This window comes from Camponotus vicinus, unplaced genomic scaffold (assembly GCF_025532165.1).
Source record: "Camponotus vicinus isolate PSW18456_S1 unplaced genomic scaffold, iyCamVici1.0 SCAF_10, whole genome shotgun sequence".
Classification (NCBI taxonomy): Eukaryota; Metazoa; Arthropoda; class Insecta; order Hymenoptera; family Formicidae; genus Camponotus; species Camponotus vicinus.
The window spans coordinates 5,178,060-5,203,727 of NW_028141946.1; the positions used below are offsets into that span (position 1 = coordinate 5,178,060).

A 25,668-nucleotide genomic window follows, 5' to 3' on the forward strand; every position below is an offset into this window, starting at 1 on the left:
TAAAGCGGCAGAGTATATACGTATAACGGATCGCGCGTGCTCTTGAACGGGCAGACGCAGCCACGGCTCGAGATAAATCGCGAAATGAAGAAAACAATAAGCGCGAAAGGTTGAGACGCGAGAGTTAAGGTCGAGATGTGAGCGTCCGAGGTGGAGCAATCGTGAGCGCGGCGCAAAAAATTCCATCGCTCTAATAACCGAGGGAAACCTCCAAGGAGCGGCGTACATTTGCAATAAATCACAGAGAGCATACAAGTCAAGTCTTTGCGGCGAACATGTCGGCTGTAACTGGTAAACTGTACCATTTACGCGGCCGAGTCTATTTTACAAAAAGATCGCGGTGCGACTATTATCGAGGGTATCCACACATTAATGTGGGCCAAGGTTGATTTGTATCGTCGCGACGAATCGATCCTTGCACGCGACATCGCGCCGACTTCGAAATATCTGCTGGAAAATCGTCTTGCATACAAATTCGTACGATATCGGAGTGCGTATCTTTAATGCACGCATGCAACAGTCGTCGCAGGAAGATATTACGTACGACTTCTTCCAATTTGGTTATCGATGTCAATGACTTCGAAATCATAGTTTATAGCGCCATACACTACACGATTGAACAGATGAAATGAGAGAAGAGTCAGAAGAAGAAAAGGAGGGTCACGAGGGAGAAGTCTCACGTGTAGACACACAGTGTAAATACACGATACCTCGTACCCTAGTTTCTATGGAGAGTCAATATTTGCCCGACATCGGCGCGTTAATGAAGTCGATCGACTCGCAGTATCTCTGCTCTAAATATCAGCTTACGAGATCTCGACTGCAACAACGACGACGACGACGACGACGACGACGATGATGACGATGACAACGAGATCAAAAGGGTCAAAGAAGTCAGAACCCTTTCGGGTTCTGCTACATGTCATCGCAGCAACCCGTGTGCGTGCACGTCTTGCGGACCGTATACCTGCGTACGGGGGCACGTAGCAGTTTACGCGCCATTAAACACAAGTCCCTTGTGACGTTTATCCCCTTATGAGGCCTTTTTCACTATCCGACCCGAAAGCCGATAACGCTTCTTTTGTCGTCTTTACCCCTCGCTATCGTTGTCTCAACCCTTGCCGACTTCACTCGCTGCTCGATCGTCATCTTCGTAATCGACGATGGAATTCTTTCTCTGTTTTATGTATGTTACTTGATGGCAAAAACGAACAAAAATATTTATACACTTTCGCTAAAGAAAGAATGTGATAAATATAGTTATATAACATACATCTGATTTTTAAAATACTTTAAATCTAATTCTAAATCAATTTATGTATATAATTAAATATATATATATATATATATATATATATATATATATATATATAATTTAATTTAATGCAATACATTGATATATAAAATTCAAAACAATTCTAAAAATTTTTTAATTTCTCTGAAGACAAAATAAATGAAGCTAATTATTACGTAATGTGTTTCATATTAACACAATATGACAAATAATTTTCTTAAAATTTTTTTCTTGAATTCTAATTTACGTTATTTAAAAAGTTTTTGCATTAGGAGAGTATTAGGCAGCAATATATATAACCAATAATATAAAGTGCATGTGATTCATATGGGTTTATGAGCACGAAGCGCATACGATCCAAGAAGAATGAAAGGAAAAGATTACGAAAGCATCTCGATTGCATCTCGAATAATTGCCGGAGGAAGAAGAATTCATTTGATAAAATGAGATATAAGATTAAATAAGATTAGTGACATCATCATTTACATAGTGTCATCATTGAAACAATAGTACATGCTTTTCTTCATATTAAATTTCCAGTATCTATTTATGATTTAAAAGAACTTGAGATTTTGAATATATATATTGAATAATGAATATATATATTCGCCTCCGCGAAGATAATATACGGAGATCGTTTATGTTTGAAGGTGCTAATTTTCAATTTTACGAAGATGGACCGTTATAAGAAATTTCGTTTTATGAGACGCAATGCGCAAACAGGGTTAATCATTTTTCCGCAATGTTCACAGACCCGTTCCTCGTTATAATTCTTCCCGGCAACGAGAGTACACGTTAGAAACGCGGTTTGCGCGATATAATTAATCGACGGTGTATTAATTCACATATTTATTACACACCGCGTTAAGAATGAGCACTTGATTACTGTCCGGGCCGTGATATACAGCCGGTGATTTTTCTCAGTGCGTTAATGAGTCAATGAATCTACTCGCGAAAGAAGAAGTCGATATATCACCCGAGATACGCGTTTGAACGCGCGCGCGCGCGGACGTTTGTGCACGAAAGTTCCTCGTCTCGATGTTATCGGTGCTTAATTATGCGCGAAAGGATTACGCGCAAATAAATGCATACGCCGTATATAATCGACTATTACCGGATTACATAAAGTAAACAGGATTTTGCACGCGCGAATGCGAAGCATAGAAATCTTATGTACGCGAAGTACGAATAATGGTGAGAAACTTTGGCTGAGAACTGGTTCTCTCACTGAACACATTGCTGATTTTCAATTTATGTGATAACAGTAATTAAAAATGAAAATTTCTTAAACGATAATTTTATCAAGTTTTGTAAAAGTAGCCTTACAATCTATCTATGAAATAGCATAATTCATATCAATATAATTTTATTGAAAAATTATTGAATTCTCTTTTTTAACATAACTTGGAAAAATATTTTAAGAATTTTAAATTTTTGTTTGCGTGTTAATTTTATACGGAATATAAATTTTGTTTAATATCATAAATAAGATTAATCATCATCATTTGCGATAAATATTAAAAAGATAATATAATTTTTTTCCTACGAAGATGTATCCCTTTATTTGCGTCTCACATGTATTATTTAGTAAATGCGATCAAAATAAAAAAAATAAAGATTGGAAATTACGAAATCGTTGATCTACGAAAGAATCCCGGAAAAGGCCCAGAAAGCAGGAATGTAACATGCGGCTGGTGCAATTTGTATTGGCATCGATGCGTTTTTAACGATCAGTTTGATGGATGATGGTGGCTCATTCACGGACACATCGATCGAATCCTTGAAAAATGATCCTGTGCATCGGCGCGCACACATATCTTAGCGGGAGTATATAGATGTATGCCAGTATACAGGGTGTATATAAAATAAATAATGTAATTCTATACTTTTAAAATAGACATGTAAAATTAAAAAGATAATGATTATCAATATTAGAATACGAACAATTCTGAGTTAAAAACAAATTAAATTAGATTTGAAATTAAATATTTTTGTCGATTAAGCTTTAGGAACAAATAAAAAAAATTAATTTAGTAAATAAATTCCAATAAAACTTTATTTGAGCATTTAATTCGATTGAAAGATATTTGATTAAAAATAGAAAAAATAATTTGGTACGAAACATTTTTATCAAAAGCTCGTCTCCAGCCTTTTCTAAGATCTCTTAGATAGTGCGCGATTTCTCATCACACTCAGTATATATCATCCGCGAGCATATGGCAAGGTAGAAAGCAGAGTTTCTTTTCGGTTAATGTTTTCGCGATCTACAATGCGCCCGGCCGGGAGCCAAAGACAATTAATAACCTTCCGGAGGATCATTTATCGCGACAGTTTAGCCTCACGTTAGAGAAACGAGCGAGCACGTCCTACTAGCGCACGAAACGCATAAACGCCGTGACGCAGGTAGCCACGTCCTAGACGACGACATTGTCTGTCTCCTCGAGCCGTGACCGATCCGATTTTTAACAGCGATTCTGCGTCCGCCACTCAAGAGTCAATCGAGAACGGTCGCGCACGACCCTCTCACACTTGTGGGAATCGCGATGGGTGCTCTTCTCGGAAGTACTATGATTCGTTATGCCTGCGTTATGTCTTCGTGTATGAATGTGAATGCATATGTGCAGCGCTTTAGACGAGAGTTCAGCTGCCTCCATAGATATGAATGACATGTTCTAAAGTGTCAAACGTAACATTATTAAGAATTCGATGAAAAAAATCACTGGTCGATTTAGCAGGAAAAATAGTCGCTGCATTATTAATTTACTTTGAATTTCGTATTGTATTGGGCGGAAAAAATTTTTTAAAAATGTATAAGGACTTATATTGATAAATATATTTTCATAAATTATAAGATATTTAACCATCAAGAATTTATACATTTTATTATGCCCAAAATAAAAAATTAATAATAATTTTTATTCTTGAAGAAAAAAAAATAAATTAAATTAAGTAAAGTGAAAAGTAATGTGAGTGATAGCGGAAGAAGGAGATTGAAATCGAATGACTCGAGAAAAAATAAATTGGGAAAGAGATAGTGAATTAAAGTATTTTAAAAAAGAATATGCACTTTAAGATTTTCTTGCGATGAAACAAATTGGAATTAAGCAGTGATTTACATTCGCTTTTTACAGCTACTAAACAATGTACTTTGCATGATTGCGAGATTGTGTACCGTTTAAATCATCACGTATGTGATGATTTATTTATACAGAAATTTTCATGGCAACCAAAAGACATGTCACGTAGTAACCGAATGTCTGAATGAAAGAAGCGCATCATGATACTATAACAAATATATAAGTTATTTAAAAAAAAGAAATTGCATTAAAATAATTAAATGTATTTACTCGATTAATATATTTATTAAATAATCATAGAGCAGTCATAAGGAGAAGAGAGAGAAGTAATATATATAATTTTATAATATATATAATTTTTTACAAAGTGAAGGAAATGAACAACTATGGAGACGGAACTCGTTAAATAACCGCGTATTATAATGATGGGTCCCTTCGAATAAAAGCTTCGGGTTTTATATCTGTCTTCCGCTTATACTTCAAGACACACGAGACCGGTATGCCTCGCCGGCGCAATTTAATCTCCCTTTATTTGGCGATTAAGCGCGCCATCATTGATTTATAATCTCATAAAAGGCCGAAGGCACGGTCCTGTAACGACGCCTGCAATCGCAAACTGAAAGAGCACCGGGGAGATTTTCACGCGTGTGTGTATATTTATTTATATATGTATGTATATTTGTGTACTCAATTATGTAGCCGCGCGTAAGTCGCGATTTAAATACGATTTCCACGAAAGCGACATTTAAAATGTTATATGTGATCTTGTTGAAAAAATTTCGAAAGTTCTCGGATTAACTGTTAACTTACAATTAGTTAAATGCACAATTTAAATAATATAATACACATTGTGTAGAAATATGTTGAATTTCTATCGCGGATTGTTTGCAGGATAAGCACATTTCCTCTAGTATTATTTAAATATATTTATATTTAATTTTATTCTATTATTAAATATTTTTATTTAATAATAAGTTTTAAGTAACTGCATCACGAGTTCAAGATATATAAACACTATACTTAAGAATGCATACATGATTATCTTTCGCCCTCTTCTGCAACGAGTTTCACGCGATAAGACGATTCAATCCTCCACTCAACGCGGTCGCTTTTTATAAGGATGCCTTCATCTTAACGGAAGCGGGACCAAGTGTAGATCGGTGTAATTCATGTTATCGCAGAGTGAACAAAGAGCATCGATTTAGATTAGAAAAGTAATGGGTAATTTGCGTACGTACCGTTAAACGCACCTTTTAAACGATCTAGATAAGATAACAAGAGAGATATTTCCACGCATTTGCACGTTTCACTAATGTAAGTCTCGCTCGACCGTAGCATTTTGCTATCTATTCTAAGAAAATATCCTAGCATGTTTTTTTCTAACAATAAGATATTCGATTATTTTTTCTTATATAAACTTTAGTTTAGCTGTAAGAAAAAAAACAATTTTAAAACTTTTTTATACGCTATAATTTAATTTTGCACACGTTAAGAAATTTATATATTCATATATAAAAGACTTTTTTTATCAATACGACGTGACTACTACGTGAGAGAATTGGATTTGAAGACACAGAATCTTTAATCGAGTATTCCATTTACGCCTTACCTCCGCGGTTAGGTCAGGGTCTTGGGCTCCATTCGAAATAGGACAAAAAAGATAATACGCGTATTTGTCACGATTCTCGGTACTTCCCGCATGACTGTTGTAAAGGGTGGCAATGTAGTGGCAGCAAAAAGGCGTTAAGTCAGATCACGACCCCGTGACGAGACGACGAACCGGGAGGGGTTAATATGTAAATAAGATGCGAAACAAGATTTAGGTTTGTGCCCGTTGCACTAAGATACCATGCAAATTTAATATTTATATGTCACTAGAGCAGAGATGATGCGAAAAAATTCTTCAACAATTACGTATTTGTAATGTAAATATAGAAAATATTATGTGAATACGTATAATTCAATATGGAATAATAATGTATATATTTTTACATGTAATTTTTTAAATTTTTTGGAGAGAAATTTTGCCAATTATTATATTATTTACTGAATATTTTCAAAAAAGATTAATATTTTTGTCACTAAAAAAATCTAAAATTGAAAAATATTCAAATTAATCAAAATTAGTCGGGAAACACATAATTATAAATTTATTAAATCATAAATTTTTAGTTAAATAAATTTCAATCTACAATTTTTAACTTACTAATTTTAATTGCAAATTGTAAATTCGTTCATGCGTTCCGTGTGAAAATTTATATTGTTTTTTAACCTTCTTGTTTAGCCCATCGAAATAAAGATGCGTCCTTGAGCGCACACGCAACTCGTTGCGGGAATATACGCGTGCACGTGCGTGCGCGATGAATCGGTGCGCGAGGAATAAGAACGGGAAAAAGATCGGAGCCGAAAAGGAGAGAAGATACATCTCTCTTTTTCTCTCTTTTCTCGGACCTCTCGCGGGCATAGAGTTTGCCGGGTATACAAGTGGGTAATAACCGTATGAAAGGGTAACAAAGGTGGCCGACACACCGCGGTCGATGTGAAGAAAAAGAGTACTAGGGGCCAAGGATATGGGGCGCGGGCAGGGGAAGAGCAATAAATATATTTTGACATGGGAGAGCCTCGCCGACGTTCTTATGTATAATAATTGTAATGGCTGTCTCTGTCGCACTCATACCAGTGTATGTAGCGAGGCACAGCATCATGGGCCCTTTGTGTTACCGAATTACTGTACCGACTACCAGTAGGCAAATATTATAGCAACAGGAGATGAAGGGTAACGATAATGTTTTTATTTGATGACGGCTAACCGCACGTGAGATCGCACGTTGGAGAGAGAACTCCGCCATCTGCCCCCTCCTCTCTGATGGTCAAGAAAACTTAAAATTCATAAAAATTTTCTTGGAACCCAAGAATATCAGCATGCATATGATGACAATAGTCAACAACTTACTTATATATAATTTATAACGACACATTTATATATAATTTCTAATTTCTAATTTTATAATTATTATATTATTATTATAGGCTTATTTTTTTATAATTTCGAATTTTTATTTTTCTATTTTTTCCTTCTAATATTAATTATTTATATACATAAACATATATATATATATATATATGTTAAATGTATATATTTTTAAAGACATTTTGAACAAGTTTGTTATTAATATTATTATCTTATATAAAATGGCCAATTAATACATATTTTTTATAACATTTATTAATTTCTAATATTTATAAATAAAGAGGAAAATCACATAAAAATCATAAACACTATGTTCTATATATTTTCCATTTTTGTAATATTTAATTTGTTCCTTCTTCCAATTATTAACTTATTAATAATTGAATAATATTTGAAAATAATAAATGAATAAATACATGTTAAAAAAATAGAAATAATTATCAAAAATCCTGTTATAACCGTATTTATATAAGGCGAAATTGTTATAAATTTGCATTCAAAAATACGAAAACCTTAATACTCTGACAATGAGAATCAAGGACTTTTAAATGCTCGCAAATTGAAATATTTTATAATGCGTTAACGATATATATCTATGTATATATCGATTTGCATATATTAAAAAGTATTACATAATCAATTACATAATAATCAATTACATAATAATCATAATAGTATTAACAAATACTAACAAATATCCTTAATACGATACGAAATATTTCTATAAATATTGTCAAAATTTGTAAAATAAGACGACTCACCTCAAGTAAGTTGTATATCCACGTTGTCAATTTTCGTTCAATTTGTTTCGTTTATGTTTCACTAAGCCAGTAATAAGAATCTATTCCCGCCAAAGAGTAATCGAGTCCTATCGTACATTACACATTGCATTTCTCTTATATTATTTCTCAGGAAATGTTTGCTCTCTCTTTAGAAAATTTTGGACTATATACACACTTCTTCTTATTTAATATTGAAATTCGGGAAGTAGTTTTTTTCATAGAGAAAGAGAGAGACTTGTTTGCGTTTTCTTAAAAATATCGCTTCTTCTAAATCTTGTTCTGTTGTTAAACACCACAAACCGGATATAATTTTCTCGTCGCTTTAATTCAATATCGTCAAATCGATAATATGACACTGATTGATCGTAATTCACGCACCTCCTCGTCCGATTTTATCTATTTAATTCTATTACGCTTTTTTTCTCCTTCTTCCCCTTCTTTCCTCTATTCGCCTCGCTATTTCTTTGCGAATTTTTCCTTCACCTCTTTTCCTCGCTGCTCGTGATTGCTTATTATGAAGCACGCTGTCTCTTTCTCTCTCCCTCCCCCTCTCTCTTTCTGTCTCTCTCATATGCGCACATGTGACGGTGCGACTACGGCGATGGACGAGAAAGGACTGGAGCTACGATTTCTCAGACCTGTTTGACTGCATCGAGGTGCCTGAAGAGAACCGTGCTGTACCGAAGGAAAGGATTATCATCCGTGTAGTGAGCCATCTGGGGAGCTGTTCTTCACCTATCGGTTTACGTCTGTGCATGGGCCCGCCAACGGGCCCAGTCAGACCAACCATCGACCAACCAATCGGTGTGGATTCCTGATACCTAGGCTATATAAGTGCCACCCATCAGTCCCCACTTGTAACCGGGTCCACCACTCTTGAAAGCTCTTGTCAGCCACAAATACTACCACTTTGCTAGTTTATTTGCCGACTATAGCGTTGAACCCTTATGTTACAAAAACGTTAATATATGAACAACCGGAGATATAGCAAGAGAGTTTGCTAATTAGATTTTTCTATTTTCTTTCCATTTCCTTTTTTTCTTCTCTCTTATAGTGTTAATTAATTCAGTTTTTTCAATATTATGTTACAGAATTATGCGCTAGAATACTTGCCACGTTATTTTATTAATGAACAAATATATTATTTTACTACTAGTGAAGATATTCAAATTTATCATCTTCATTGATCTTACTCATTCAGATATCTTGACTTAATTGTCGGAAAAACCGTCAAGATTTATGTGACGATATCTCTTTTTTATATATTAATAAGTAATTCTGTATTATTATTATATAACACAGACGTTTAAATCACGTCAACGGATTTTCCATGTAACGTGTTTTTTCTGGTTGAAGTCAAAGGTATTCTAATGCGAACACACCATTTTTCTCAAGTGCGAATAAGATTTCCTCGTCGCTGTCTGGTATTCAAAACAACGCTCTTACGGCGCTCCAGAATCTAACTGCAGAGAGATTAGTCTGCGCGACTCGGACGAAAGCTCTTTATAGCGCTAATACAGGTTTTGTATGCGATTAATAGTGCATGCACATGGTTTCTTTTGGCGACTAATGTCGACGCGAACAAGAGACATGAATCCTTTTCCTTGCCGGTAATATTTAATGGCTGTGTCGGCAAAGTTATTACATTTTTTTCATGTGTAGAACTATCTTTATAATTTCTTGACAGTTGTGCTCAAAAAACCTTTACTTTTAGTAGAAAAAGGCTTTCTATACAATTTATAATACAATTCAACAAAAGATATCTTTTCGAATATAAAAAGTTATATGGTCTTTGCTCTTTTTATGTTAAATGCGAATTCCAAATCAACCCCATTGTACAATTTGGAAAAAGTTTTACTTAAAATTCTCATTTCAATTAAAGAAAGAGTTATTTAATGTAAGGCTTCCTGTCCAATTTATAATACAATTCAACAAAAAATATCTTTTTCAAACGTAAAAAGTCCAAATTCTTTCCAAATCAATCCCATTGTACAATTTGGAAGAATTTTTAGTTAAAATTTTCATTTCGGTTAAAGAAAGAGTTATTTTAAATTGTTATGGTTTTATTTTATTATTATTTTTTTTTTGGTTAAACTGTAAATGCGAAGATTTTCATAATGTCACTGATGGTTGATTTTGAGAAGAAAGTTTTTAAAAGAAAATGATTTTTCTTTATTTTAGTTATTTTTATTAGTGCAATTTGTCATGCTTAAATGTGTCTTTTTGCGTGTCATATTGTGAATGTACGTATATGTTTATAGCTAACACATATCCTATCCTATCGCTAGTCAAAGATTATTTAACAAAAGAAAAATTAAAAAGAAATAGAGTCAAAATAATAAAATTATGTACAAATATACATTTATTTCCAGTACGATTTATTTACTCGTATGTGTGCAAACTCGCCGTATAATTTTATTATTTAAAAAATCCTAATATGATAGATGTTATTCAATTAATGCACGAGCGCGATAAATACCGTCTTTAATCCGCCGTCTAAAACCGCCTCTTGTTTCTTTCTCACACTTCGCAATTGAAGGATTTTCTCGTTTTATATTTCGCCTTTGCGAAATTAATTATGCAAATAGTATGTGCGTAACAATCGATCCGCGTCAGTTAAATCTAAATTGTAATCGAGCAATTTTCATATTAGAGATGCGTTTTTTTCCGAAGCATCGAAATCTTTCGACGAGTATTAGAAATCTAGCAAATTGCAATAAAATCTAGCAATGAAATGTCAAGAGACGTATGAAATATTGGAGAAAGATATGGTAGGCGTCACAAATTAGATATCCAGATATCCATTCATAAAAATGATATTACTGATATAATTATACTATATATTTACTTTAGAATTATACTATATATTTACTTTAGAATACCATTTATTGCTTTCTTTTCTTCTCCGACTTATTTTTTTTCTTTGGTTCGTTTTTTTAATTTTCTCACTTTCTCTTTTTTATTTCTTAAAATAGGTATTCTTTTGCTTTTGTTCCTTTTTATGATTATTCTGTTTTAATTTATTTTTTTTTGCCCTTTCCGATCTTTATTCTTTTTTTGTGTCAAATTATCCATTTCTCACGTTTCCTCAATTAACAATTATAATTTCACCGAGATAATATTCAGATATATATTGTACAGATTTATAATCCAATTATATTACCAAGTATATCACGAATCTTTTTCTCTTTTATAAATCTTATAAAATATGAGAATCAAGTCAAAATATGACCGTTATTATATCATTGATATCACTTTGATTACTAATTTTGTTTATAAATAATGCGTAAAAAATGATAAAGTTTTAAATATATTAGCGTAATGAATTAATCAAATTTTTTGGATGTTTAAAAAATGTTATATTTAAATAAATGCAACTTTGACAATATTATATCATGTGTATATATAATAACATAAAACAAACACATTTTAAATAGCCATTTTGAAATGTATACATATACATATATATTCATATATATATATTTACAGATTACTTGCAGATTATAATTATATAAAATGATAATTATATAAAATTTGAAGAGATTTTTGCATGATACAACGCACACAATTAATTTTTTTATAAGGGCGTGTCTTTAAAATTTTATTGATCGCGATGATAAAGGTGAAAATACTTTCTGCGAAAGAAACTCTTGTAAATTCGCCGATGTATGGCAACAAGAGAGGCATGGCAGACACCGTCAGATTCGTGATCAATTGGCCGCGCATAATCCGGATGTATCTACGCGTTTGGCCATCCGTTTCTTTTTGTCTGTCGCAGTCTCGTCCTAGTATGCATGCTCGCTCATGCAGAAGCCCTTTTGGAGAAGGCAGATGGGACTAATATAGACTCGATTCTGCTCCCGAAGATATGAACTCATTCTTTCGAAGGTGTCGGAGCTGCCCAGCGACATGGAAACAAATAAGATTTATCGTTCCATATATGTTGCTCCGATCGCCCCATGTTATGAAAAACATAATCGGCCTGATATCATACAGAGATATTCACGAGCAAAAAAGAAACCAGGAAAAGAAGCGAGAAAAGTGATGCGTCAGTCTAACATATAGTTTGTCGTTATATTCAAACTGTATCTGTCGATATAGAATTTATACAGTTAAATATTATATATGTATGATAAAATATTGATTATCTGTTTGAATTACACACACATATATATATATATATATATATATATATATATATATATATGTATATATAAATTTAATCAGGAGATATAGAGAAAAATATTAAAATAGCAAATATTAAAGGAATTTTTGTATGGTTTGATACAACATAGAGGTACAATTAAATCTAGAATAACAATTTTGATTAATACTTCCGTTGCAGCTTCCAAGGTTTACATTATTATGAGTGCAAAGAATTAAGTATATAAATTCCACATAACACATAATTATTTAAAACCGTTTAAATTATAGCATTCGAGTTGTAAGAAATAATCACTAAAATTACGTGCGCGCGCGCGATAACAAGAATTTAATAATATATAATATAATAAATATAAATTTAATTATGAATAAATAATATATCATTTTTGCATGTGTCATAAAGTATTGAAAACAAAATCTAAATATAAATAACGTCAGATGATATATATTTTGCTATAAATAAATCAGTAATTTCTAAAATTAAAATTATAATCATACAGCTTTGATTTTAAATTTGATTAATTAAGAGATTATTTTTTTTTTGAAAATATAATTAGTAATAATAAAATTGATCTATTAATTTTAAAATTGTCAAAGTCAATTGAAAAGAAGAAGAAGAATACAAAAATTAAATTTTTAGAGAATAGAATTTTTCATTTGAAAATGACATTAATTATTTTTAATAATTTATATGATTATTTAAAGTATAACTTAAAACCCTACTATTAAATGAATTTTAGGGTGAAATTTCGTCTTAGAATTTTTTTTTAAACTAATGCTTACATAGCGTGAAGGTATAAAGAAGAAAAAAAGTAAATTCGAAACGGTTATTTTTAGGATGACAAGCTATTTTGAGGTTTTACGATGTTCAAAAATTATGAGTTTTCTATTGTCATTTTTCTCTTTTTAAATATGGTTCATTAGGTAATAAAGTAATGATCCTTCTTCAATAAATAGTTTAGATAAAATGAAAATGTTGCATTTCAAATTTTACAGTTTACTAATAAGAAATTAAAATATGGAAATAAAAAATACTTTACATATATGATGCTTATTTGATATGGCGATATATGTTTATTTTAATACATATATCGCTTATTTTATAAATGAAAGAAAGTGATAATGCTAAAAAATATATGCCAGAATGAATGTAAATTAATAAGATAAATTTATTAATTCAAGCGATTTTTTCAGGAGTGATTTTAAAAAGTAATATCACGTTGGTCTAAAAAATTATTTGTCATTTCATCGCGCTCTTCAACACGGTCCATCATTTTCAGCTACAGCTCATAAATCGTGAAACGGTATACACACTCGTAAACGTAAAGTGCAAACGTATGTTTTCACGACTGAGAGCCCACTAAAATCCCAGTGACAGTGATATCGGCTATCGCGGTCTCAGACAACGGGAACACTCGTAAACCTTTCTGCGCGTAGGGCATGGAATTTGCATCGCGCTCGTATTTCCCGACTGAATTGGCTTGTCGTGCAAAAATACGATTCGCAATCAGACATAAAGCGAATCCCCGCAAATAAATTAGAGTAGAGAAGTTATAGCCGTGATTCCGCAATAATTCTCGCGTAACGATCGAATAAAAAAAATGATCACGTGTGTAAAATTTAGATTGTTCCTCACAATGACATTCCAGATTTTCAAATTTTCATATATCACTAATTTTTCGTTCAAAGTTGAATGTCGAGTATTAATTTTCTCTTCACTCTTATATATTTAACATTATGTATCTTAATAAGAAAATATCCTTGCGATAGAAAACTGTATATACAAAGCATATAAATCAATAAATTATAAATTTTCTCAATATTTAATCTATTTATGGAAAAAAAGAATTGAATGTTATTTTTTTCTTGTTTTCCTAGAGTTGTAAAATTAATATTTAACACAGCGTAACTGCATTTCTTGATTTGTTAAATATATACCACAAATAAAAAAATTGGAAAAATATAAGCACGTCATATTGCTAATACAAACGAAAATTACTTACGCTTTATTCGATATATCGGTATCAGTGATCAATAAAATCAGTCAGATTCATTTCGCCATGTGACAATACTCCTATATATAAATAAATTTTTTATATTCAGAACAATTATTTCTTAATGATCTAATCTAATTAATATAAGAAATTGTGTACATGCATATTCCACCCGATTTCACCTTCTTTAACATGAACAATAATAAGATCTACGAAGAGAAGAATGGGGTTTTCACGATTTTACGAAACCACGTCGCGCGACGCAGGATTTCTCGAGATAAGATGTATGGTTGTTTCTAGTGGAGAGAAGTACGACATAGGTTCTATATCTATGCCTATATATCTTTTTCATATTCTAAGTCTGGATCATAAGATGATGTACTTAGCGAGGAGACGTCGTGCAATAGCGAGCTACGAAAGCCACGCTGTCTGAGAAATTAAATTACGAAGTCGCTTGGCATTTGACGCGGCGAAAAAATGGCGCGACATTCGCGAGATTTCAGGAACGCGACGGCGGCGAGACGCGCTGAAAAGCGCCGTTTGCTACGGCACACTTGGTCCCATTAATCGAAAACACGCGGAATGTCGTAAGAACGAGCGAGTCAGACGTTTCTCTATGTTGCGGCTAGCCGAACGAACCAACGAGAGCTACGCGACGGCGTGCGAATCGTCGTTTCTGTAATTGATTACCGCGAGAAGATTATTAAACGCAGTCGGCCTCGTCGGGCGCAGAAATCTCATCCTACAGTGTGAGGTCAAAGGGACACAGCCGAGGCGACCGTGCGCCCCATGAAAACTGTCGAGTATCTTGTAAATTACGTTTCCAAGTGTAGGAAATATTAACGACGAGTAAATGGCAAAATGGAAATGTTCCAAAAGGAAACGCCTTTCTAAGCTTTTTGCGAATTATCAAATCTATCATGAAACTTTTATTAAAAGCATTTAGATACATATATAGATATTATTAGACATCTATATATTGTTTTTTTATAAAATCTTTTTTTGACATTTTGTAAAAAAGGCACCAGAACAATTGAAAAAAAATCAATTTTAGCAATTACGAAGCTATTATAGTTAATAATGATGCAAAATACGACAATAAATAAATTTTTTTTCAATAGTGCGAAAAAAACCGAATTAATCATCATTCGTCTTGCGCTATAAGATCAATAGCGCAGGATTACAAAATAATGTTTCGCGGAAACTCCAGACGTACGAGCAATTAAATTGTCGATTGACGGCTAGTTTATACTTTTCAATGATTATTAATTTTTATGAAACTTTAGAAAAGTATGAGATAAAAGTACGAGATATGCATAGAGCTTATTAGCATTTTAATGTAAGTGTCTAGTTGATAAGTGTACATTATCTACGCATTCAAGATCGAGATATTACCAATAGTAATTTCATCATTATATATAATCCTGCTATTTTTAAATAATTATAATATTTATTAGTATTCTAAATTGATATTTAACACTTCCGCAACGTATTTATCGCATTCGCGTTAAAAAAGTTAATTCGCAAGATTTAAGACGTTATTAAAAGTACTTTGTCTGCATTTCCAAAGGAAATGCGAGGAAGGAAAGCAGCCGTTAGACTGCATACGGTGGCGTATCGATTTCGCGAAGGTTGAGGTCAAAGAATTATCTCGAGCGAGGGAGCCGCGAAAGAGGAAACAGGATCCCTCGTACGCGCGTCCTTCAGCGAGGATCCTCCCGCGGAAAGGGCGTAGGCGAATCTTCGATCTCGCGAGCCGCTGAAAGTCAACCTTCGTCGGCATACGATCTCTGGGAGCGCAGTCGCGTGGTATCTCGAATCTACTTTGTGTCCTCTTACCGAGCAAGAGGAGGTACAAGTACGCCGATTCGGAGGATGTACGTTTCAGCGATCTACTGTGCGATTCTTGAATCGAGAAACCGAGAGACTCGCGATTTTCATCGCATTCACACGAGATTTCGTGAACTCCCGAAATAGTGAAATTTCACGAATTCGTTTCTAGCTTGTCTCGGGATTTTTCGCAGTCAAATTTATGAAATCTCGCGATAAGAAAAAGATTATTGCCTAGATTAGCGTACTAGGTGTTTGTTTCTAGGTGGTGTTTATCATACAAAATTTAAAAGTAGAATAAAAAAAATATTAGAGAAAAAAATGTTATTAAATATAGACTTTCTTTTAGTATAGAATGTACGCTTTAAGAGATAAATATTTTAGATTAATTATTGCTACATATTCTTTATATAAAAGAATAGAATACCTTAACTATCTTGTGCACATGAACAATTTTTTATAAAATACACAGTCGAAATTCGTATAGATCCTATATGCTCCCCACTGTTACTTACAAGCCTAAACTAACGAGTATATCGTATCGATCAAAAGTCCCGAGGAGAAAAAATTGTCAGGGCATGCTCGGGTATCGACGGGCAAGCAACGGCTGGATGACGAATCAACAAAGATCAGAATCGTCCGATTAACGTCCGCCACCGAGTGTCTAGAAGTGACGGTGTGACAAAATACCATGGATACCTAACTACTTCGACATCTGCCCGATTTGTCACGGGACGTTTTCCCGCGCAATATTTCAAGCAAGCCCGAGAATGACGGCAGCAGGCCACGAGCTCGGCGTGCTGTGAATAATTTCTGAATACCGCTAACGAGAGTCTAGTGGTAGATTCGGTCGGAGCCGCGCACTCTCGAGAGAGACCGCGTCCAATCGCGCTACCGCATCATGTCGCAGCGATGGAAAACACTTCCGCGCCTGTGAAAATCAAACGGCTGCAATGTAGGTACATACCTCTCATTTCGTAACAAACCTGGGAATGATTTATTTCGCCGAGTCCCCTCGCTGACGAGAATCTTTATACGCGTCTGATTCTCAGATAATTTGTCGGCGGCGCATTTACAGGCGCGCGCATTTTCTCTCACTTAGGAATCGACCGAGTGAAAGTCCAACTGCACTCTTTACAAGAGGCTTCCTCGATCGCTCTGCTCGACTCTCACAATTATAAAAGTCGATCAAAATGCGACGCGTTCTTTCAGACTTTCCAATATTCGGGAATTCCATTTTAATATTTTTTACGTAATTCTAGCGGTTGATTTTATAAGGTATTATCTCCTAATTCGAGTTTATTTCAAGCGAGAACAAAGCCAATATTTTTGTAAAAACGACATTGAAACATAATACACATATGGAACCTATGAGGTTCTATCTGAAATTTAATATCATTTCTCTCTGTCACAGTTTTCACGATAAATCGACTGCCCACCGCCTACCGCCCACTCGCGCAAATCCAACATATTTAATTACAGAAAATCGCGCGGCCTTCGAACGTCTACGGACTTTACATTCGCGAATGTAAAAACGTAAAATAAAGAATCTTCCTGAGGAAAAAATATACGATATGAGCGAAAGCATCAAATGAATATCACTGAATCGATAATAATCGCTTACTTCTTTTACCGATTTAATGCCGATGACAAGCAGCAACGGTCCGTCTCGTCGATGACGAGGTACCCTGCTGTCTAAATACACTTAATAGATGACAACTATAAACTACCGCAACAGCACATAACACGGAACCACGGAACGAATATCGTTCCGCACGATTAAACGCGCTCCTCCCTCTCCCCTCGCACGAGGCTCTCGATCTCTCTGGAGCACTAGGACCCTTGGCTGGTCGTTATCGTCACGTTCCGGTATCTGAATGTACCCTGTGGATTCACCCTGTGCGCGCGATCGTTGATGGCAGGATCTCGCTTGTACGGTGATTTAAGTACGAAAGTACATTCTATAAATCTTTAAAAGGAATCATTTGTATAAATCAAGAAAAGTGGATAAGCGGACTAATATCTCTCCACTAAATGCATATATTTTACTTATCATTGTGATATTGTCCCTGAGATCATACATTATTTAGCTAATTATGTTCATACATTATTAAGTTATTTTCAATTTCATGCGAAGCAACGATTGCGTTTAAAAAATATCAGCGACTTATTGTGTCGTTTTATTTACAGCGAAAATACGAGATAAAGTATCATCTGCCAAGAACTACAGATATGTATATAATTTTGGCGGAATGATATTTTATTATCATTTTGATTACAATTTCTTGATGATATTATTAAGAAGATACTAGCATGATTTCTCTAAATTGCGACGACTCGACCAATGAAGGCAATTCATAGTCGTGCTCCAGACGAAACGGTGGCTAAACGTAAAGTTCGTTGCAATTGGTCTGCCTTTTGGCAAGGTCCCCCTTTTATCCCACAGGACAAAACCACAAGAGCCACAAATTTAACCACGGACGCGCAGTGTTGAACCGGCGACACATCGTTCGATAAATCTGCTTGGCGCGCTAACATTGAGAGTTGAATGAATAGCGTTACGGGCCGGCAAGCATACTGAATGCGGGACGAGACCGGCTCGTTGACACGGTAGTCAAAATATTGGGGGAGTGCTGAGTCGAATCGGCATCGTCGCCGTTTCCCTTTTTATTTCCTCGCTAAATTATCGAGCATGCGAGCTACGACAGCGTTTACGAGCTTGAGTACCCTCGGGAATTCAAGTTCGTGGAATCGATATCTCATCTGCTGCAAAAGCTCCCAATACTATGGATGTTTCTCATCATTCTATAGAATAATCAGATATATCGCAAACCTTGTAAGAGATCTCATCTGACAAAAATATTCCATCACTCGTCTAGCTACTGTTTTAAAAAATTGCAAAAGGCAATATGTGTGTATATATATATAAAATTCTCTAATATATATATAATTCAATTCAAAAATGTAATTTTACAAATCTATGCAGAGATTATAGAATATGGATTGTAACATTTTTTAGTATCGTTATAGTGACAATTAATAACTTGGAACTGATTATACATATGTATAACAAGAAATCTTGTACTTTATTTAATTTTAATTCAGATTTTAATTTGATTTTTTTTCAAGAAAAGGATCTAATATACATATCCAACATTATATAGATTGTTCTGAATATCGAGGGTCATGCAACGTGTTTGATGAACAATGCGGTACATTAGCCCTGATGCAAATCTAATTCAAATCTGGCAGAAAATCGTGTCGTGGTTGGCTAATGGTCGGCGGTATGACGCGCCGCGAATACGTGAGACAATGTAGAGAGAGAGAGGTGAAACTTTCTCGATGCTGCTTTGTTCCGTGATGCGTAGATTAGCATTTAAATTGCCTGAGTTATATCGCCGAGCCGACAAACTTTAAGTAGGATTCTTTATCGACAAATTAACTCGCCGACTTTACAATGCGTACTGGTCAGGTTAAGAATTCCACGCGACAATAATACCGCTAGAGCCTCACGTTCGACATATTTTACAATAATACCGAGATATACTTTTTCTATCAACGTTTCGAAAATGTCAATTGTCAATCACGCTGCACCGATTAATTGAGCGTCGACCGCGTTTACTGTTTTATAGTGGGCGCGTCTATTTTTCGGGCGAGTCTCCGAATGACTCGACGTGCCAAAAATAATAAAATATACGAGAATATATCCTTACCAGAGTGAGACGAATCAGCATACGGTTCACGACAGTTTCACTGCACTGTAAATCCGTGGATGCATCCGTTGCCATTCTCGAACAAGGAGCGAACGAATTCCAATGAGAGGAAGTTAACGGAATGCAGGAGTGCGAGGAAACGAAGAAAAAGAGAGAAAGAAAGGGACGCTCGTCGTTATCTCTTTCGTGAGAGGAGGACGACTTGTCCCGGCTCGCAAAGATCGTAAAAAGGCGCGGCGATTTATAAGACGCACCACCATAGAAATTGGGCCAGCTTACGACAGACTGAGAATGAGTAGGAAACATGTTGTTGAGAGGTGGAGGCGAAAGAAAAGAGAACTCGAAAAGAAAAAGTAACTTTTTAACGGAACACGCTTGTATGCGAGAGGATCATCAAGACCATCTCATTCTCGGTCATTGCTATATTTTCGAGACACAAAATTCTAGCTGTAAATTGGTCTTGAGATTATATCGATGTCGTTTAAAGAGGAGAGTAGTGATGCCGCAATTAGAGATCTTACGAGAGCGCGTATCTGACATCTCTCTAATATAGCGAATTTCATACCAAAGACGGCAATATTAGCAATATCATGCTAGTAGAAAGTCCAATTTGGTAAACCACGGATAATATCCACAAATTTAAAGATGTTTATCATTTCTTTCAGAAAGAATGAGACAAGATAGATACATAGAATTAAAACATATAATACAAAACATTTAACGTTTTATGTATTAAAATAATTACACTCTTATTTATTCTAATATTGGTAAATTGAATTTATTATAGTGTAAAATTAGATAATTTATTATTACAATGCATATGCAATATTATATTTTTTAGATGAAAAATCCATTTATTTATGATTCGATGCCATGTTCCTTTAATAATATAGGAAAAATTGCTATGATTGTTTTGCATTTTCATATACTTCTATATATGCCTTTTATTTATTTGTTTAAGCCATGTTACTCAGGTAAAAAACTTTATTTTATTGCTAAGATCTACATATTTTGCAAATCAACCATATTTCCTCGAAAAGCTTATCTTATTTAGAGATGATAAATCTTTATAATTTTATAAAAGTCGTGCAATTCGTCGTTCTATTCATTTGTTAAAATCAACTTTAAAAAATTAGAATATAAAGAATTTTATTTTCTTTATCTTGACGACAAAGTAATTTGTGTTTGTCATGGTGAAAATCTGTCAAGATAAATATAATTTATTATATCTATTGTATTTCTTTTTTTGTTTCAGATGAAAAGAATAAATTACGGAAAGGTTAAAGAAAAAAGATTAAGAAGATTAAAAAAAGATTTATCTTATTGGAAATTCAACTGGTTCATGAAGTATCTACGCTTTCTTAAGGGATATGAATGGTAAGAAAATAAGTTTTGAAAAGAAAAACATATTTTTGATACGTATATAAATAGCACAAAAATCCTTTTCTACCGAAATGGAACAAAAAAAGAGATTAGTCAGCTCTTATTTTTTTCGTTTTCTCATTGTCCTACAAACTTAGTTATATAGTTAATCACGATCCGGCCGCAATATCCGGTCAACGCAACATTGTCCCGTTTCACTTGGAGAACATTTGTCACTTGAATACGTCTCCGTCGCGACCGCAACCGATCGTAAAATCGGTATGCATAATCCATACGGTCGGAAAAGAGAGGTGTGTTAAAGTTATATCTAAAGTAAGATCAGAATTCTGCGAAAGGTCAGTCGGTGGAGAATTAGCAAAATAAAGGGCAAAATAAAGTCGCATTAGCATTTAGGATGTGCGGCCGTGCGTAATGCGTAATTTTCTGAATATTTTAGGATAGAAGAATGATTCGAATCACGCAGTTGTTAGCATTTTTTCGGAAAAATCTTTGAGTCATCTATACGAACCAAATAACCATTCGCTTATACATTGCCGTATCTGTTTTCCGCGTAATAATTTTGATATCGAGAATATTATTCTTTATCTCTATATATTATTATCTCTATTTCTCATTCTTTATCTCATAATTACAACTATTCGTTATCGTTATCGTTAAAAGATTTCCGTTTCGAATTTCATTACGATGAGTAAATATTCATGATAACATATACTGATTATTAATTTCATTATTTAAGAAATTATTTGAGACTGAATCTGAAATTTCCTTGATAATTCTTTGAAAATATTCACTGAGAATTCTTGATGAAAGGGATTATCAGTGAATTAAAAAAAAGAATACACATTTAACTCTTCAAAGACGAAAATTATTTGGTGTTCAAGAAAGATATTTGTTTCCCAAGGAATGCTTATTCAAAAGCTTTAAAGTCTTTAACATCAATAACATTTATTTCTATTGAAATTCTATTTAAAACTTTTAAAGAAAGAAAGCTTTTAAATAGGATTAAATCCGACATTTAATCTTTAAATAGAATGAAATGACATTTAATCTTCTTAAAATTATTTGCTATTTTCTGGAAAAAAAAAAACATTTCTCTTAAAAACATTTGTTTCGGTCATTTTTGTTCACTATTGTTATTTACATGTAAAAAAACATCAATCATCATACTTCAATCATTTATACTTAATGGCTATTTTCTTGTGCTGAGAAAATAAACCAACAAAAATCTGAATTGTTTTAAATTTGTCTATTCATGAAAATGAGTTGAATTTTACTTATATTCAGTTTTTAAATTAAGATGTAAATTTAAGAATACACAAAAAAATTATAATATAGTTTTTCATTACATTAGGCAGATACTATTATGGATTAATTTCTTGTTTAATCTGTCTCGCACTAACTTCGTCTTTTTAAATACGCCTAGTTTCAAAAAAAGCCGATTAATTGCTTGCTAGTCATGTCACCGTCATTCCGAACAATTTTGTAATGTGATTTTCTGCAGCGCTACTTTCTCCGGTACAAAGTTCCACGTTCGACAATTAGACGATAGAATTTCACTCTAATGAATAATAATCAATTCCGAAGGAGAGCTGCATGGGGTTTCTCATTAGGCCTAACACCTTTCGGTTTATGTTCACAATCACGTTCAAATTGATTTCGCTTTCGGTTAAATAAGAGCGCGGTATTTCTGGATGAAATCAAGTTGATTCTGCTTTCGAATTATGTTTCAGTATGTAATGTTTTTAATCTCGACTTAATTGACTTTATATTCGTTTTGAAACGATAAAAAATGTGAAATGCGCGAAAATTGCACTCGAAAAATGGCTAGAATGTTTAAGTATACCGTATGATATAAAAAAGAGGAGATTCAACTTGTTGCAAAATTTAATCGACTTTTATATCATCCCTGCACTGTATTTAACGGATGAATCCAAAGCTTTGCAAAACCGCTGTCGAAAGACCGATGATAGATATATGTTGCTTGCGACGCCATATGGTGGTTACATAGATACATTGCGCTTAATTCTTTCGTTCCGCGTGTTCCGCGGATTCCGTAATTGGCGCGGCTGCTTTTTCGTTTGCGAGTGATATAAGGATAAAGTAGGTTTGGAAATATTGTGAGTCTTCATTCGCGGTGTCAGTTAGATACCGTCATTCGTTATTAATGAAACGTTCGCGTGTAATTTTATCTCGCGGGAAAACTAGCCGAAGAAAATTGCCCGATATTTGTATGACAACAATCGCAGGTGAAGACAAGTGCGTGAGATAAATCTTCGCGAACTGAGAGAGATCTAGAGAGCGTGGTAGAATCGCGTCGATCTGGTTGGCGACGACTAATCTCGCGACAAACGCCTCGATGGTAATGACCGGCGGCCCTGATCTTCAACTTCGTCGAGTGGTACCGTATATCTTCGGCGCTAAGTAGGCATTAATACGACGTCGCTCGCGTGTCACTTTCAGCGACGCTGAAAGAGACGAATGGCCGTCGGTGCCCACGTACGTTACTTCTCTCTCTCGTGTGTGATCGTTACGATACTCCACCTATACGTTGCAGTTGGTTGCTGTGACACTGACTATGGCGCTTTTAACTCAAAACCGCCGATTCCCGCCGTGTTGATTCAAAGCGTTCGAAGATAGATGACGGTTGATGGACAATCTATTAAGATCGATACGCTGTCATCCGTTTCGTTCATTCGTCGCTTATGTCGTCGATATGTTTGCCTCGCGGATCTTGTCTTATGTATCACGCCGATCGATTTTCGAATGATCGAGCGACAACAAGGGCATTAAAGACTGATCTAAGTCGCTTGCCATAGCTCTACGGGAAATATAATCTCGCAAATAACTTGTAATTGTTAGAGAGTGAAAATTTTAGATTTATCGTAAAAATATAAATTTATTATAACATAAAACGATATAACGATAAACTATTTTGACAGCTAAGCAAGATCTTCTTACGATTTAAAATTGAGACTCTTATAAAATAGACGTAAAAAAATGCTGCTATAAACGCTCGGTGACAGCCGACACAAAACCGCCCGTACACAGTATCTATTCAGCCATCGCAATCCCGCTGTGTAACCAAAATCGTTGCGTGCGAAAGTGCGAAAAAAACTACCTCGAGAAAATATGGTATAATATACCAAGGAGGAAAAGAAAGAAAAATCGAAGGCTACGTTAAAAGGCTTCGAAATTTAATGTAACTTGGCCTTTAATAGCCATCTTTCCAGGGGTTTCCCTTCATGTGTTAGTATCAGTCTCTCAGTCAATCTTTTTGCATCTTCGAAGATCACTGACAATAGCAGTGTGTAAAAAAAAACAGACGCGTGGTTCCCTTTCTTCAAAATATACTGATGGACAATAATTTCGTAAAAAAGATATTACAATATGATATTACAAGATATTACAATGTGAAGAAAACACAAAAAATAGAAAATAGAAATATAAAGTAGAGAAATAGATCTCTATTTTTTTTTTCGATCGTCCATATATTATGTGTAAAATTTTTTTTTCTGTTTTCTTCTTTCTTATCATAAATATATAAAATTAAATTTATGTACGTCTTATCATATATAAATAGAAAATGTAGTTTAATTAAATATATTTCGATTTTTTAATCTGCAACTTTTGTATTTCCATCGAATTTTTATTTGCATAAATATATGTGCATTGTTCACTAATCATCAATATCAGAAAGCTATCGATCACACATTTTGCAAGCAATTACTCTGTCGAAGTGCTTATTTTAATTAATAAATTAAAATATATCGTATACATAATTATAATATAATTAAAGAAATAGAAATTTCAAGAGGATTCCTTACTTCACACAAAATTCTTTATCGTTTATTGCGAAGATAAAGAAGAGAACAGGGAGATGACAAGAGCAGACTTCTTGTATCACTCCTTGATCTTACATGTTTTCCGTTTCGCTGTTGTTGTTGCTGTTGTGCTATTCGGTCGTGGAAGTTCGTGGTTGAACCGTTTGCTTTACTGCCGTCATGTATAAGCCGAGCACGGACGTGGTACACGGACGGAAAGAAACGATCGTGTTGCGAGCTTAGAGGGATTTACCGGGACGCGTTGAGAGCTACCAGCTCCTGCGGGGCTAGCTAGTTAAGATAGCGATCCAAGTGCGGCGTCGAACAATGCCGTAAAGTAGCGCTGCCGGCAGTGAATCAGGTATTATGGCGAAAACGTGAACGATTAGCGCCGATCTGTGTTAATACACGAATCCGTACGTGACATATCGATCCGTATGCTTCTAAGCTATATCAGATGCTTCGTTAGATCTTCCGCGACAACGTTCGCTGGTTTTCATGGAACAAGGACGCATATTCGTGTGACGTAATTGGCAATTAGGTTTTTAGGATACAGGTAGATAGGCGTATATTATGTGACTGTTATCGGCCACCAACGATGCTCAGCGCGTAGTCGGAGATATCGCAATAATCTGCAAA

At 34.3% G+C, this 25,668-nt stretch overlaps 1 protein-coding gene and 1 long non-coding RNA gene across 3 annotated transcripts in view; one reads left to right on the plus strand and one right to left on the minus strand.

The window, feature by feature from the left end:
* LOC145960213 (uncharacterized) overlaps nucleotides 1-8,971 on the minus strand; it is a 30,162-nt gene extending 21,191 nt beyond the window's left edge. For both annotated transcript variants that reach the window (XM_083079477.1, XM_083079476.1), the window contains exon 1: nucleotides 8,104-8,971. The gene's annotated coding sequence lies outside the window, so the exon portion shown is untranslated. The remainder of the gene's footprint in view (nucleotides 1-8,103) is intronic.
* LOC145960214 (uncharacterized) overlaps nucleotides 1-25,668 on the plus strand; it is a 264,245-nt gene that overhangs the window by 44,276 nt on the left and 194,301 nt on the right. Inside the window, exon 2 of the long non-coding RNA XR_014435303.1 lies at nucleotides 21,081-21,202. This is a non-coding gene — a long non-coding RNA (uncharacterized LOC145960214). The remainder of the gene's footprint in view (nucleotides 1-21,080; nucleotides 21,203-25,668) is intronic.